We start from the raw sequence: 13,999 nt of genomic DNA on the forward strand, positions 1-13,999 counted from the left end.
CACATCCCGGTACACCGCCAGAGGCATTCATATAGATTCATACTTTGTTCTAGACATTGAGTTGTAATATTGAGTTGTAAGTAAATAAAAGTGTGATGATCATCATTATTAGAGCATTGCCCCAGTGAGGAAAGGATGATGGAGACTATGATTCCCCCATAAGTCGGGATGAGACTCCGGACTTTACAAAAAATAAAAGAGGCCGAAGAAGCCCAAATAAAAAAAGAGGCCAAAGAAGCCCACCAAAAAATAAAAATGAGAGAAAAAGAGAGAAGGGGTAGTGCTACTATCCTTTTTCCACACTTGTGCTTCAAAGTAGCACCATGTTCTTCATATAGAGAGTCTCTTGAGTTATCACTTTGATATACTAGTGGGAATTTTCATTATAGAACTTGGCTTGTATATTCCGATGATGGGCTTCCTCAAATGCCCGAGGTCTTCATGGGCAAGCAAGTTGGATGCACACCCACTTAGTTTCAGTTGGAGCTTTCATACACTTATAGCTCTAGTGCATCTGTTGCATGGCAATCCCTACTCACTCATATTGATATCTATTGATGGGCATCTCCATAGCCCATTGATACGCCTAGTTGATGTGAGACTATCTTCTCCTTTTTGTCTTCTCCACCATCATATTATATTCCACCTATAGTGCTATGTCCATGGCGCACGCTCATGTATTGCGTGAAAGTTGAAAAGGTTTGAGAACGTAAAAAGTATGAAACAATTGCTTGGCTTGTCATCGGGGTTGTGCATGATGTGAATATTTTGTGTGGTGAAGATGGAGCATAGCCAGACTATATGATTTTGTAGGGATAACTTTCTTTGGCCATGTTATTTTGAAAAGACATGATTGCTTTATTAGTAGCCTTGAAGTATTATTGTTTTTATGTCAAATGATAGACTATTGCTTTGAATCACTCGTATCTTAATATTCATGCCATGATTAGATATGTGATCAAGATTATGCTAGGTAGCATTCCACATCAAAAATTATCTTTTTTATCATGTACCTACTTGAGGACGAGAAGGAATTAAGCTTGGGGATGCTGATACGTCTCCGTCGTATCTATAATTTTTGATTGTTCCACGCCGATATTCTACAACTTTCATATACTTTTGGCAACTTTTTATACTATTTTTGGGACTAACATATTGATCCAGTGTCAGTTCCTGTTTGTTGCATGTTTGTTGTTTCGTAGAATATCCATATCAAACAGAGTCCAAACGGGATAAAAACTGACGGAGGTTTTTTTTGGAATATATATGATTTTTGGGAAGAAAAATCCACGCGAGACGGTGCCCGAGGTGGCCACGAGGCAGGGGGCGCGCCTGCCCCCCCTGGTCGCGCCCCTGACCCTCGTGGGCCACTCGTAAGGCGGTTGATGCCCTTCTTTCGCAGCAAGAAAGCTAATATCTGGATAGAGATCGTGTTAAAATTTCAGCCCAATCAGAGTTATGGATCTCCGGGAATATAAGAAACGGTGAAAGGGAAGAATTTTAGAACGCAGAAACAGAGAGAGACAAAGAGACAGATCCAATCTCAGAGGGGCTCTCGCCCTTACCGTGCCATGGAGGCCACGGACCAGAGGGGAAACCCTTCTCCCATCTAGGGAGGAGGTCAAGGAAGAAGAAGGAGGAGGGGGCTCTCTTCCCCTCGCTTCCGGTGGCACCAGAGTGCCACCGGGGGCCATCATCATCACCGCGATCTACACCAACACCTCCGCCATCTTCACCAACATCTCCATCACCTTCCCCCTCTATCTATAGCGGTCCACTCTCCCGCAACCCTCTGTACCCTCTACTTGAACATGGTGCTCTATGCTTCATATTATTATCCAATGATGTGTTGCCATCCTATGATGTCTGAGTAGATTTTCGTTGTCCTATCGGTGGTTGATCAATTACTATTATTGATTTAATTTGCTTGTGGTTATATTTCTGTCCTTTGGTGCCCATCATATGATTGCGCGCGTGGATCACACCCTAGGGTCAGTTGTATGTTGATAGGACTATGTATTGGAGGGCAAGAGTGACAGAAGCTTCAACCTAGCATAGAAATTGATGCATACGGGATTGAAGGGGGGCCAATATACCTTAATGCTATGGTTGGGTTTTACCTTAATGAACATTAGTAGTTGTTGATGCTTCCTAATAGTTCCAATCATGAGTGCATAGAATTCCAAGTCAGGGATGACATGCTATCAGTGGCCTCTCCCACATAATACTTGCTATCGGTCTAGTAAAGTAGTCAATTGCTTAGGGGCAATTTCACAACTCCTACCACCACTTTTCCACACTCGCTATATTTACATTATTGTTTCTTTATCTAAAAAGACCCTAATTTTTATTTATGTACTATTTATTATCTTGCAAACCTATCCAACAACACATACAAAGTACTTCTAGTTTCATACTTGTTCTAGCTAAAGCGAATGTCAAGCGTGCGTAGAGTTGTATCGGTGGTCGATAGAACTTGAGGGAATATTTGTTCTACCTTTAGCTCCTCGTTGGGTTTGACACTCTTACTTATCGAAAACTGTTGCGATCCCCTATACTTCTGGGTTATCAGTGGCGGCTTTGCATGTTATACCGGATTGGACAGTCCCGTACCTGGCTTACATGAACCGAGGCGAGTTACCAGAGGATGAAACCTTGGCCTAGCAGATAATCCGGCGATCCAAGTCAATGACCATTGTCAATGGGGAGTTACATCGTTACAGCGTCACAGGAGCAATTCGGCGTTATGTGTCTCCTCAAGAGGGTTGTGAGATTTTGCGAGAAATCCACGAAGGAGATTGTGGTCACCACGCCGGTTCAGAATCCTTGGTGGCTAAGGCTTTTCGTCACGGCTTCTATTGGTTGACGGCTCATGCTGATGCTGAGGATTTAGTCAAAAGGTGTGACGGTTGTCAGAAGTTTGCACGCCGCGCCCATGTTCCGGCCCAAGAATTGAGAATGATTCCAATCACTTGGTCGTTTGCAACTTGGGGGCTCTATATGGTTGGACCCTTTAAGAGATCCAAGGACCAAAAGACCCACCTGTTGGTGGCGGTTGACAAGTTTACCAAGTGGGTAGAGGCAGAGCCAGTCAGTAAGTGTGATGCAGCCACAACTGTTCAATTCATCAAAAAGGTGATATTCCGGTTTGGTTTTCCGCACAGCATTATCACTGATAATGGTACTATTCTATCCAAAGGTGATATGGAAGAATTTTGTCAACGTGAGCACATACGGCTTGATGTAGCATCAGTGGCTCACCCCCAGTCTAATGGTCAAGCAGAGAGGGCAAATCAAGAAATTTTGAGAGGTATCAAACCCCGGCTTAGGGTTCCTTTAAAGCGGACGCCGGGTTGTTGGGTGGAGGAGTTACCTTTCGTATTATGGAGTATCAACACCACACCAAACAGATCTACGGGTTACAGGCCTTTCTTCATGGTTTACAGAGTAGAGGCGGTTCTCCCTAGGACATCCGTCATGACTCACCCTGTGTGATGGCTTATGTTGAAGCTGAGAATGAGAAGGCACGTCAGGACTCACTGGACCTGTTAGTTGAGGAGCGTGATTTAGCAACAGCACGTTCGACGATTTATCAACAAGATCTCCGACGTTATCACAGCCGCTGGGTTAAGACCAGAACTTTTCAAGAAGGTGATATGGTGCTCCGACTCATCCAGGATCAGACTGATATGCACAAGTTATCCCCACCTTGGGAAGGACCTTTTGTGGTTAGCAAAACCTGCACAACGGGTCATACTACCTCATCGATGTTCGAGAGCACAATGATGCACGCAAATTGAAGGAGGAGACCCATCGGCCGTGGAATATAGCTCTTCTTCGGCCTTACTATACTTGAGCCACAGGCTCTTCTTATGTACATACTTATGACAATGTATATATTATATAATAAACCGGAGCCTTAGCTAAAGTAGGGTCTCTGTTCTTTTTTACATCATGTGTGGTTCCATGGGGGCTTCTATTCACAAAGCGGAGTTCTATTAACCCGTCCTATAAAGCCACACAGATATGAAGGAAATCACTATGGGGCTTGGTCATATCCGAACCATAGCTACACCTCTTGATCGGTTTAAAACCAAAAAGGGAAATCACTAGGGGGCTTGGTTGTCCTTACACCATAGCTACACCTTTTGATAGGCTTAAGGCCAAAAGGACATTATGTGGAACCAAAGAGAGTCTGTTGCATAAAGCACAACGCAAACATAGGTAACCACTGAGCATAGCTCTAATATTACCTTGGGGCTCCTTCCTTCTCAAAGAACAACGAGCTTGCACCCTTGTAATAGGTTATCAAGCCAGGCTTGGAAGCCAGGTGTATTCACCTAAAACCCCGGGTTATCCTGCCTTTTTAAGTAAGCCACTCCGTCTAGGTAAACCTGGTATGACCCACCGAACATTTGACAAGTCAATCTCATAGACCCTGAACTTGTCACAGTTAAAACGGTGATTGGTTAAAGATTGAGGTCCATCTTAAAAGGCTTTGCAAAATGGTTTAACTCAGCGGCCTGGCAGCCCATGAAAAGCCTCGATTTAGGGCTTGGCAGCCCATGAAAAGCCTTGCATATTTCTTTTGTATTTGCTGCTTTTTCATCACGGATTTATGAATATTTTCTGATAAACCGGTGTTTATTACAACCCGGCGTGGCTTTCAACGCCCAGTTGTTAGTACATGATCAGTTCTAAACTGCAATAAGTTGCTCCGGTCTGGTTTTGACTAGAGGTCACCAGCATTATACGAACAAATCGATGGCTATTATAGCCCGGTATGGTTTTTATATGAACCGGCAAAAGGGCAAGGAGTCATCAACACTCCAGATTGGTGTTTTTCACCCTTACTATACAAACAGTTGGTCAGCCAACGAGGTATATCACAGGTATCCGTTATTTTATATCTGATTATTACAATCTTGGTTATCTATCCAAGTTATGTATATATATTTTGGGTGGGGCATCATGACCCGTCCAATGGTAAACCACTAGGACACTTTCAAGTTCTTATATGCAGGAACAAAAACCATAATGGACTATGCATATAATAGCTCTCAAAGGGATGGCAAGTTCTCAGTAACAAGCAAAAACAAACATGCTCGATGGCATGACAAATAAAGTGTTCACGCTATCCTATTACAAGGCTCTTTAAGCAACCCAAATTGAGTAATTGTTTTAAAAGGAGTGGCAGACTGCAACTGATAAACCGGCCACCGGTTTATGACTCCTCCTCTGGACGGTTTGAAGATTGAAGGTCATCTTGCACGGTCGCAGTCTCCTTATCCCTACCCAGTCGCTAGAAATAAATCGTTGACCAATCGATTCCAGTTAAGGCTTGAAAACGGCTTCTTCATGGATAAGGTTGGAAGGGTCAATGTCAGGAGCGTAAGTATGCTTATGGATTGGCGGCACAAGATCTTCTACATTATGAATCGGTGTGGGCTGTCTTTTCCCTTTAGCATCATAAACCGGTTGAAAATGAGATAGATATGTGTCATCCGCCAATTTGCTTGCTATAGGCCGCATCTCCTTTGTCAGCCTTCAAAGATCATCGTTGTTGAAGTTGGTGCCATCTTCCTTCACGATGGGGTAGCCTTGGCCGATATCTGCCGGTTCAAGATCTGGAATCCACGCCTTGGCCCGGATTAGCGCGGCCAGCGCACCTGACCTTGCGGTTGATCTCTTCAGTTCATCCAAACGGGCAGGTAGCATGGCCAGCTTTTCGATGGTTTCTTTGATCAGCGTTGGCGGAGGTTTGTTATAAGCTGCAGTACAAATGGCTCGCTGGGATCCAGAATACAACTGTTCTATCAAAGTATAGGCCGCTTTAAGTTTCATCTGCATATCGGAGCCTAGATGAGTAATGCGGGTCCCTGTCATGGTAAAGCATCAGTAAACCGGCTTTTGATTAGATGTTATGGATTGGAAAAACTTCATATGCAGATACTTACCAAAGATAGCAGAGGTCATGGCGTTAATCTGTCATTTTAACCCGGTCAGTTCTTCAACCACCGGTTTCAGGGCTACTTCTGTGTCTTCGGCCTTCTTTGTTAAACCGGCCTTTTCTGTCTCCCAGTCTGCACACTCTTTGTTAAAAGTATCTTTCAGCCTTTCCATGGCGGCTAAGGCATTTGTCAACTCTTCCTTGGCCTTGGAAGCTTCTGCTTGCTGAGATTTGACGTTCTCCTGAAGGTCAGCGGTTTGAGCATCCTTTTTACTCAGCTCGGCCTGCAAAGGCAAGATATATCAACAATGAGATATGTATATTTGAAGTACCAAGTGTATAACAAGTTATGCACTTTGTACTTTGGGGCTAATGCCTATTTGCTCTTTCATCAAAATTTTATTTGCAATTCTCAAAGTACAATGCAAGCATTATCCTTGACACTTGGGGGCTAATGTACATCTGTTCAAATGGAGGCATGGATTAAAGACCCGGTTCACCTTGGAAAGATAAACCGGCCCTTGGGGACTACACAGGCGAAAACTACAGGAATACAATGATCACGTCTGGTTTACTTCAAAAGATTAGTTGCTATATGGAGGACAAGTTTGCAAGAGTTAAGGTATTACAAAGTCCCGGTTTATGATTGTCATCATAAACTGGCCCTTGGGGGCTACTTGAGTTGGTACTTGTACATTGGATTTAAGAAAGGAAAAGTGATGAAAAATACCTCATAGCGCTCCTTCATCAGGTTCACCAAACCGGCTTCATAATCACGGTTTGAGTGCAGACGGTTTAGAAAACCATAGTGGAGTTCTTGAGCGTTGAGATGGGCGTAGCTTGACAAGTTGGTGCTCCATTTGCCTTTTTCCATGGCAGCACGCTCTTCCTTGGCACTATGTTTGGCCAAAATTACAGGATGGCCAGGAGAGGTGTGACCAATACCAGTAATGATAACCTCGCCTTCTTTGTCTCCAGCAGCCTTTTTTGGAGTTGATGGAGTGTCAGTAGGTCTCATCGGACTAGAAGATCTGTCACCAGTCCGGATTGGATTTGCTGGTTCATCATCAGGCACAGAAGTATCAACTTCTGCTTGTTCATCAGTATTGTGATCTTGAGGGGGTGGTTCATCAAAGGTAGCTTCAGGATTTGGACCCTCCGGTTCAGCAGTTTGCTCTGGTTCAATAACCACCTGTTCTTCAGGCGGATTATTCACCCGAGCCTTTTTACTGGGTCTAGCTTTGGCTCTAAACAGAACAAGATGCAAAGGTTAGCACAGCATATAAAGTATGAAACATCAAAAGAAAGGGGTGAAGTACTTACCCAGCTAAGGTTTTGAGAGGAGGGAGTTGTGTCACTGTTGACTCGCCAGAGGATGAAGGAGGTGTCACCTGATAATTCGAATCGGACGGATTAAGAGGTTGTCGGAAATAGCCTGCCTTGGGATAAGAAGTGTGAGAAGTGGGTGAGACCTCAGATCGGCGTTTCCGAACTGGGGTGTCCGGTAAACCGGTCGAAGTAACCTTTTGGATGTTGTGTCGGGTTGCGCGGCGAGCCTCATGCTACTGCTTCTTCAAAATAAATGTTGGATCCAAGTGAGCAAGAGGATGAGAAAAGCTTACTTTCCGGACCGCTTGACGGATTTTTTTGTGTTGGCAGAGAGTCTAAACCGGAGGAAAGGATAATTACCTTTGCATTGTCTGCTTGGCTGCCCTCAACGTCCTCCTGATAAGTATCGTTGTCAATGAGATGCATGAAAAGTGAACCAAGTGAATCAAGTTCTACCTCAACTTCCGGTTCATCCAGGTCGTCATCCAGTTCCATACTGATGCGTTCAGGTGCCTTCCGCTTTGTGGTTTTCTCGACGGCTTTTGTTTTAGGACGGGAAGGCTTTGCCGCTTTCTCTTGAGGTTTCTTCTTCCAGAACAGATCATCACCCTGTTTAAAAATAAGCGGAAGGGTATTCAAAGATTGGACAGTCTAAAGATATCAAGTGTAGAGCGGAAGAACAATACTTACAGCAGGCGGTTTGTTTTGCGTGTAAAAAGGGTCTAAAACGGTTTGGCAACAGACAGCTTCTGATTCATTCAATATTTTCTAGACAGCTTCAGTGACTTCATCATCTGTTAGCTGAATATTGATATGACGTTGGGAGTCTTCTACTTCACCAGTATACTCGCACATTAAGCTGGAGTGGCGACTTAACGGCAAGATACTCCAGGATATCCAGCAACGGACGAAGTCTACACCTGTTAAACCGTTGGCCAAGAAGGCTCTCAGCTTGGCGAGTTGAGTTGCGTACGGGGCCCGTTCCTGGGCACTTAGTCGTTGTGGAAGTGGATGAGTACTGGCAAGCCGGTGGGCATGGTAACCCAGCAGAGGATTCTCATCTTCAAGGGAAGTGTCTTTACAGTAGAACCAAGTTTGATTCCACTCTTTGGGGTGACTGTGCAGCTTGGCATCAGGAAATTCAACCTCTTTTCTTTTCTGAATGCAGACTCCACCAAGTTGAGTATTGGGTCCGTCTACAAATTCAGTGCGCCGGTTCAGATGGAAGAAATCCCGGAATAACTCAACAATTGGCTCTTCTTGTAGGTACACTTCACAGAAAACTTGAAAATTGCATATATTGGATACCGAGTTGGGTCCAATATCTTGAGGGTGGAGTTGAAAGCTGGCAACCACATCCCGGAAAAACTTTGATCCGGGCGGTTTGAAACCACGGCCTATGTGATCAACAAACTGTTGGGGAACGTTGCAGAAAACAAAAAAATTTCTACGGTTTCACCAAGATCCATCTAGGAGTTCATCTAGCAACGAGTGATTAGATGCATCTACGTACCTTGTAGATCGCGAGCGGAAGCGTTCAAAGAACGTGGATGAGGGAGTCGTACTCGACGTGATTCGAATCACCGAAGATTCTAGCACCGAACGGACGGCACCTCTGCGTTCAACACACGTACGGAACAGCCATGTCTCCTTCTTCTTGATCCAGCAAGGGGGAAGGAGAGGTTGAGGGAGATAGCACCAGCAGCAACACGACGGCGTGGTGATGATGGAGCTGCAGTACTCCGTCAGGGCTTCGCCAAGCGCTATGGAGGAGGAGGAGGTGTTGGAGAGGGAGAAGGAGGCAACCAAAGGCATGGGAGAAAAGCCCTCCTTCCCTCACTATATATAGGAGGGCCAAGGGGGGGGGGCGCCGGCCCTAGGAGATCCAATCTCCTAGGGTGGGGCGGCGGCCAAGGGGGGTTTCCCTCCCCCCCCAAGGCACCTAGGAGGTGCCTTCCCCTCCTAGGACTCTTTCCCCTTGTAACCCTAGGCGCATGGGCCTCTTGGGGCTGCTGCCCTTGGCCCATGTAGGCCAAGGCGCAACCCCCTACAGCCCATGTGGCCCCCCAGGACAGGTGGCCCCACCCGGTGGGCCCCCGGGACCCTTCCGATGGTCCCGGTACAATACCGATTACCCCGAAACTTGTCCCGATGGCCGAAACAGGACTTCCCATATATAAATCTTTACCTCCGGACCATTCCGGAACTCCTCGTGATGTCCGGGATCTCATCCAGGACTCCGAACAACATTCGGGTTACTGCATATACATATCCCTACAACCCTAGCGTCACCGAACCTTAAGTGTGTAGACCCTACGGGTTCGGGAGACAGGCAGACATGACCGAGTTGGCTCTCCGGTCAATAACCAACAGCGGGATCTGGATACCCATGTTGGCTCCCACATGCTCCACGATGATCTCATCGGATGAACCATATCAGGACACAGTCCGCAAAATGGGATAGACCCGACAAAAATAAGCCACCGTACTACTACCTTCAAGGGAGTAATACCAGGCCTAGAGGCCCGTTGCACGGGCTTTGTATTACTAGAGGTTGTATTCGGTTCTTCCAACAACTTCTAAAGCAAAAGGTTAACTTTCTACATCGCTCCATTCCGCAGTGGCTATCAGGCACTACTCGGAAGAGCAGCTTTCGCTCGTTTTAATGCAATCCCGCATTACGCTTCTCTCAAGCTTAAGATGCCCGGTCCACGTGGCACCATCACAGTTAGCGGAAACACTGAGTGTGCTCTACGCACGGAAGAATGTGCGGCGGCTTTAGCCGCCGAGCACTAGACGGCCTCACCAACCAGAAAAAATGGCAGGTCGTCAAGACCACGGACACGGTTAGACGAGTCCGGTGCACCACTACATGAGGTTGGTTTGATTATCAAGCCCTCCTAGACGGTACCAGGGGCTTCCCGCGTGTAATCAGGGCTAGTCCGGCTCAACTTTACTTATCTTAAATTTTAATGGTTTATTGACAATAACCAATTTTCTAGCACGGCAACTTTCACCTAAGTTCTTCTCTTTTGCAGATGACAATCATGCTACACCCGTCCAGGACACGGCACAACGGAGACATGGGTGCAGACGTGCAGCATGGACCCGCTCAAAGGTTTCTTTTTAGATTAAGACCCTACATAAACCTTTTTTACTGTCTCTTGTTGTTCACATCCTCCGGATACTCAATACAACCGAGAAGGATGCCAATGTATTGGCATGTGGCCACGTCAGGATATTGCACATACCTGGACACCCGGGGTTTATCATTAAGGGCATTGTTCAACCCGGCATATGTTATAAAGACCGAATACCTTAGGGAGTGTTCGGCGTCGTGAGTTTTGGCCTTATATGCATCAGCTCCGAATCATGTCTTTGGTCAAATGTTGGTTTACCCGGCTCCCATGTTTTGGTACCTTACGTTCCGCTATATCGGCTAAGGTAGCAGTGGGAGAACTACTGCGATTGTGCCCTGGTTCATCCGGATGAGCACCTCAGTAGAGAAAGCCGAAAACTGACTTTCATGATAAAGCGCGAGACTGGTCAGCCACTCGATGACTCAATCGAATCTTCGGGATTCCTCCGCATTAACGAAGGACCGTTTCCCGGTCATGTACGTACGCGCCCCGTATTCGGACGAGCGCAGAAGTACCAGGGGCTATATAGTAGCCCCACCGTCAAACTCCTATGGCTAAGTGAAAGTGTTAAAGCAATATAGTCTGATTGCCTTGTTCGCTGCGCTACCACCTCCTTAATGGACCAAGATGTTGGATCAAGTGTGAATATGCTTTTTTGCGCACACCCCCGCATTATATGCGTGGGGGAGGAAGCCGACGACCGCAAACTTTCAGATTATATACATATCTACATAAACGGCCGCACAGGAGGCATCATAATACTTTCAGGAAAAAGTATAAACATAGCCTTGATAGCTCAATAAAACATTGTTTTTACAATGGGAGTACATGTCACTAAAACATAACATTCTTCGAGCACTGAGCTTCTATCGAACGAGCGCCTTCAAGAACTTCTTCAAAGTAGTGTTCGGCAGCCACTCAGCCCACGGCCGAACCCTGTGTTGCAAAAGTGGTGGCCTCCATCTCTGCCCAGTATGTCTTGACACGGGCAAAGGCCATCCGCGCACCCTCTATGCACGCCGACCTCTTCATAGCATCGATGTGCGGCACAGCACCAAGGAATTGTTGCACTAAACTAAAGTAACTATTCGGCCTTGGCCCTCCCGGCCACAGATGATCCACAACAGACCTCATGGCAAGTCCGGACAACCTATGGGACCGTTTGCGCCTTTCGGCTCACGTATATGATAGTGTCGCTAGCATCCATATGACAGAGAACCCAGGCCGACATGACTAGTCGTGAACCCAAAGTGGCACTAACTTACGGGGACAGGCATACATGAATCAACATCGAGCATGTTGGTCAGCAGCGTGCGAGTTCGGGTTGTAGCACTGGACTAACAGGACTCCAGGAACCCGGGATATAGCAGGCTAGGCAGAACTCCGGATGTCACCGCGTGACATTTCCCCGAAGGGACAAACACAGGAACAAAGTGAATCACATGCCGGCCAGTCAAGTGTTCCGGAGTAGTAGTGCGGGGCTAGTAGGACTCCAGTGAACCGGGCGGTAGCGGACTACTATGGCTCATGGAAGCACAAGACTACATTTCCCCATAAGAGAGGCTACCAAGGATAAACAACTAGGTTGTCGGATCCCACACATACCAAACATTTCAATCATACACACAATATGCTCGATATGTGTAAATACAACATGGCATCACAACAAAACTCTACGACTCAAAGTATTTATTCATTAGGCTCCGAGGAGCGAGATATTGCAAACATGGGTCTCATGATGAGACCCAACATACAGAGCGTACAAGCAACAAGCACATGCGGAAGCTTAACTTGTCTGAGTACAGACAACTAAAAATGAAGAAGGCTCAAAAACCTGACTATATACAAGACCCTCCCAAGGGAACTGTTGACACCAGATTTTGGCATGGTCACGAATCAGGGTTCGTATGCAAAAGTTAGAGGCAGCACTTCGCGGGCCGGCCCTGAGTGAGAAAGTATTCGGCCTTTGCCGGCTGAATGAAACCTTGCCGGGGTAAAACCTTGCCGATGTGAGGGCTTACCGATGTGGAAAGCTTGCCGGCGGAGAAGCTTGCCGGCGTGGAAAGCTTGCCGGCGAAGAAGCTTGCCGGTGTGAAAACTTGCCGAGGGAGAAACCTTGCCGAAGAGGAACTCTTGCCGGGGTAGAAACCTTGCCGAGGAGGAACTCTTGCTGGGGTAGAAACCTTGCCGAGCTAGGGAGAACCCTTTCCGGTGTAAAAACCTTGCCGGGGTGAAACATTGTCGGTGCGGAAAGCTTACCCGGGTGGAAGGCCTGCCGTGGTGGAGGTTGTGATAGTCAATCCGACTAGAAGCTGAAGATGGGCTCAAATGATTATCTAGATGGACTCAAATGGAGAAGTGATCTACATCAAAGAGTTTCATATTATTGATATGAACATCTTTGAAATTTGGGTCATCGCCGTCCGATTTCATCTCGAAGGCCGAAACTATGCTTGAAGTACCAAGATCTTATATTCAAAGTACAGTTTAGCCGATTAAGCCCCCAAGACGACCTCAAATGAAAAAATGATCTACACGGGTTGTCTTCGTCTCGTCGAAACGATCGATTTTGATATAAAAATCGTTCAAATACGAGTTCTTATGAAAAAGTTAGAGCAATCGGAGTGCAGCCCTGTCACGAGGCGAGATGTGGCGCGCCCCACCAGACACATGTGTGATGGGTAGCGCGAGGAGATAGCCTGTGTTGCGAGACCAATCTGACCCTCAAGATGATCTCTGATCAAAAAACCTTCAACATGAAAGTTGTTCATCTCATCGAAACGGTCAAGATTGCTTTTGGGCTTGTTTTCATCTGAGATCGTTTACCACCGCAAAAAGGACCCGCAAGATGCAGCCAGTTTAAACCGAACAGTTTTGGAAAGTTCGGATAAAACCAGTCCGAATTTGACTAGGGTTTTGGACGTGAATTGATGTAATTTTCTTGTAAGGAAAGCCTAGATAAATCCTTTGCTTGTACGGGAAGTCCAGCCGCCTCTTATATATTTTGGGGGTGACGGCCGATTGAAACAACACACAATCGAACAAACACATCTACTACTTTTTCATGTTCATCTACTTTTTATCTCTCCTTTGTATCTTTCTTCTAGTACTTCGCTAGTTCTTCATGCTGGAGGGCTGCGGATCCACGAGGCTCTAGGGGCGAGCGAATCGACTTGGAGCAGCCCATAGCCGCCGCGAGCCCTGACGGGGTCCCTCCCGGGAAAAGGGGGCTTCGGGTCTACAAAAGCATCTTCCGGCTGTCCTGCGTATCGCGCTGCCGGTTAGATCTCCTTCAACGCGAGCTGCAGTGCATCACCCCCGGCGTCGAGGGTACACGGTGACGTGTTCGTGTGCGAACACACTTTTTGGCGACTCTGCTGGGGACAAAGCTTTGAACAGTCTCCAGCCTGTTCTTGCTACAAGGAGGGCGTCATCAAGCGGCTGCAATCTACAACAATAACATGTATCATCAATCTCCTTAGGTAGATGCAAATAGCCATTATGTTGATGTTGCTAGATCTTTCAATGGACAAGTCATGTTGGCTAGCCCTAATGAGCAAAGGCCGACTAGTTATTCCAT

Source organism: Triticum urartu, chromosome 1 (genome assembly GCF_003073215.2).
Source record: "Triticum urartu cultivar G1812 chromosome 1, Tu2.1, whole genome shotgun sequence".
NCBI lineage: Eukaryota > Viridiplantae > Streptophyta > Magnoliopsida > Poales > Poaceae > Triticum > Triticum urartu.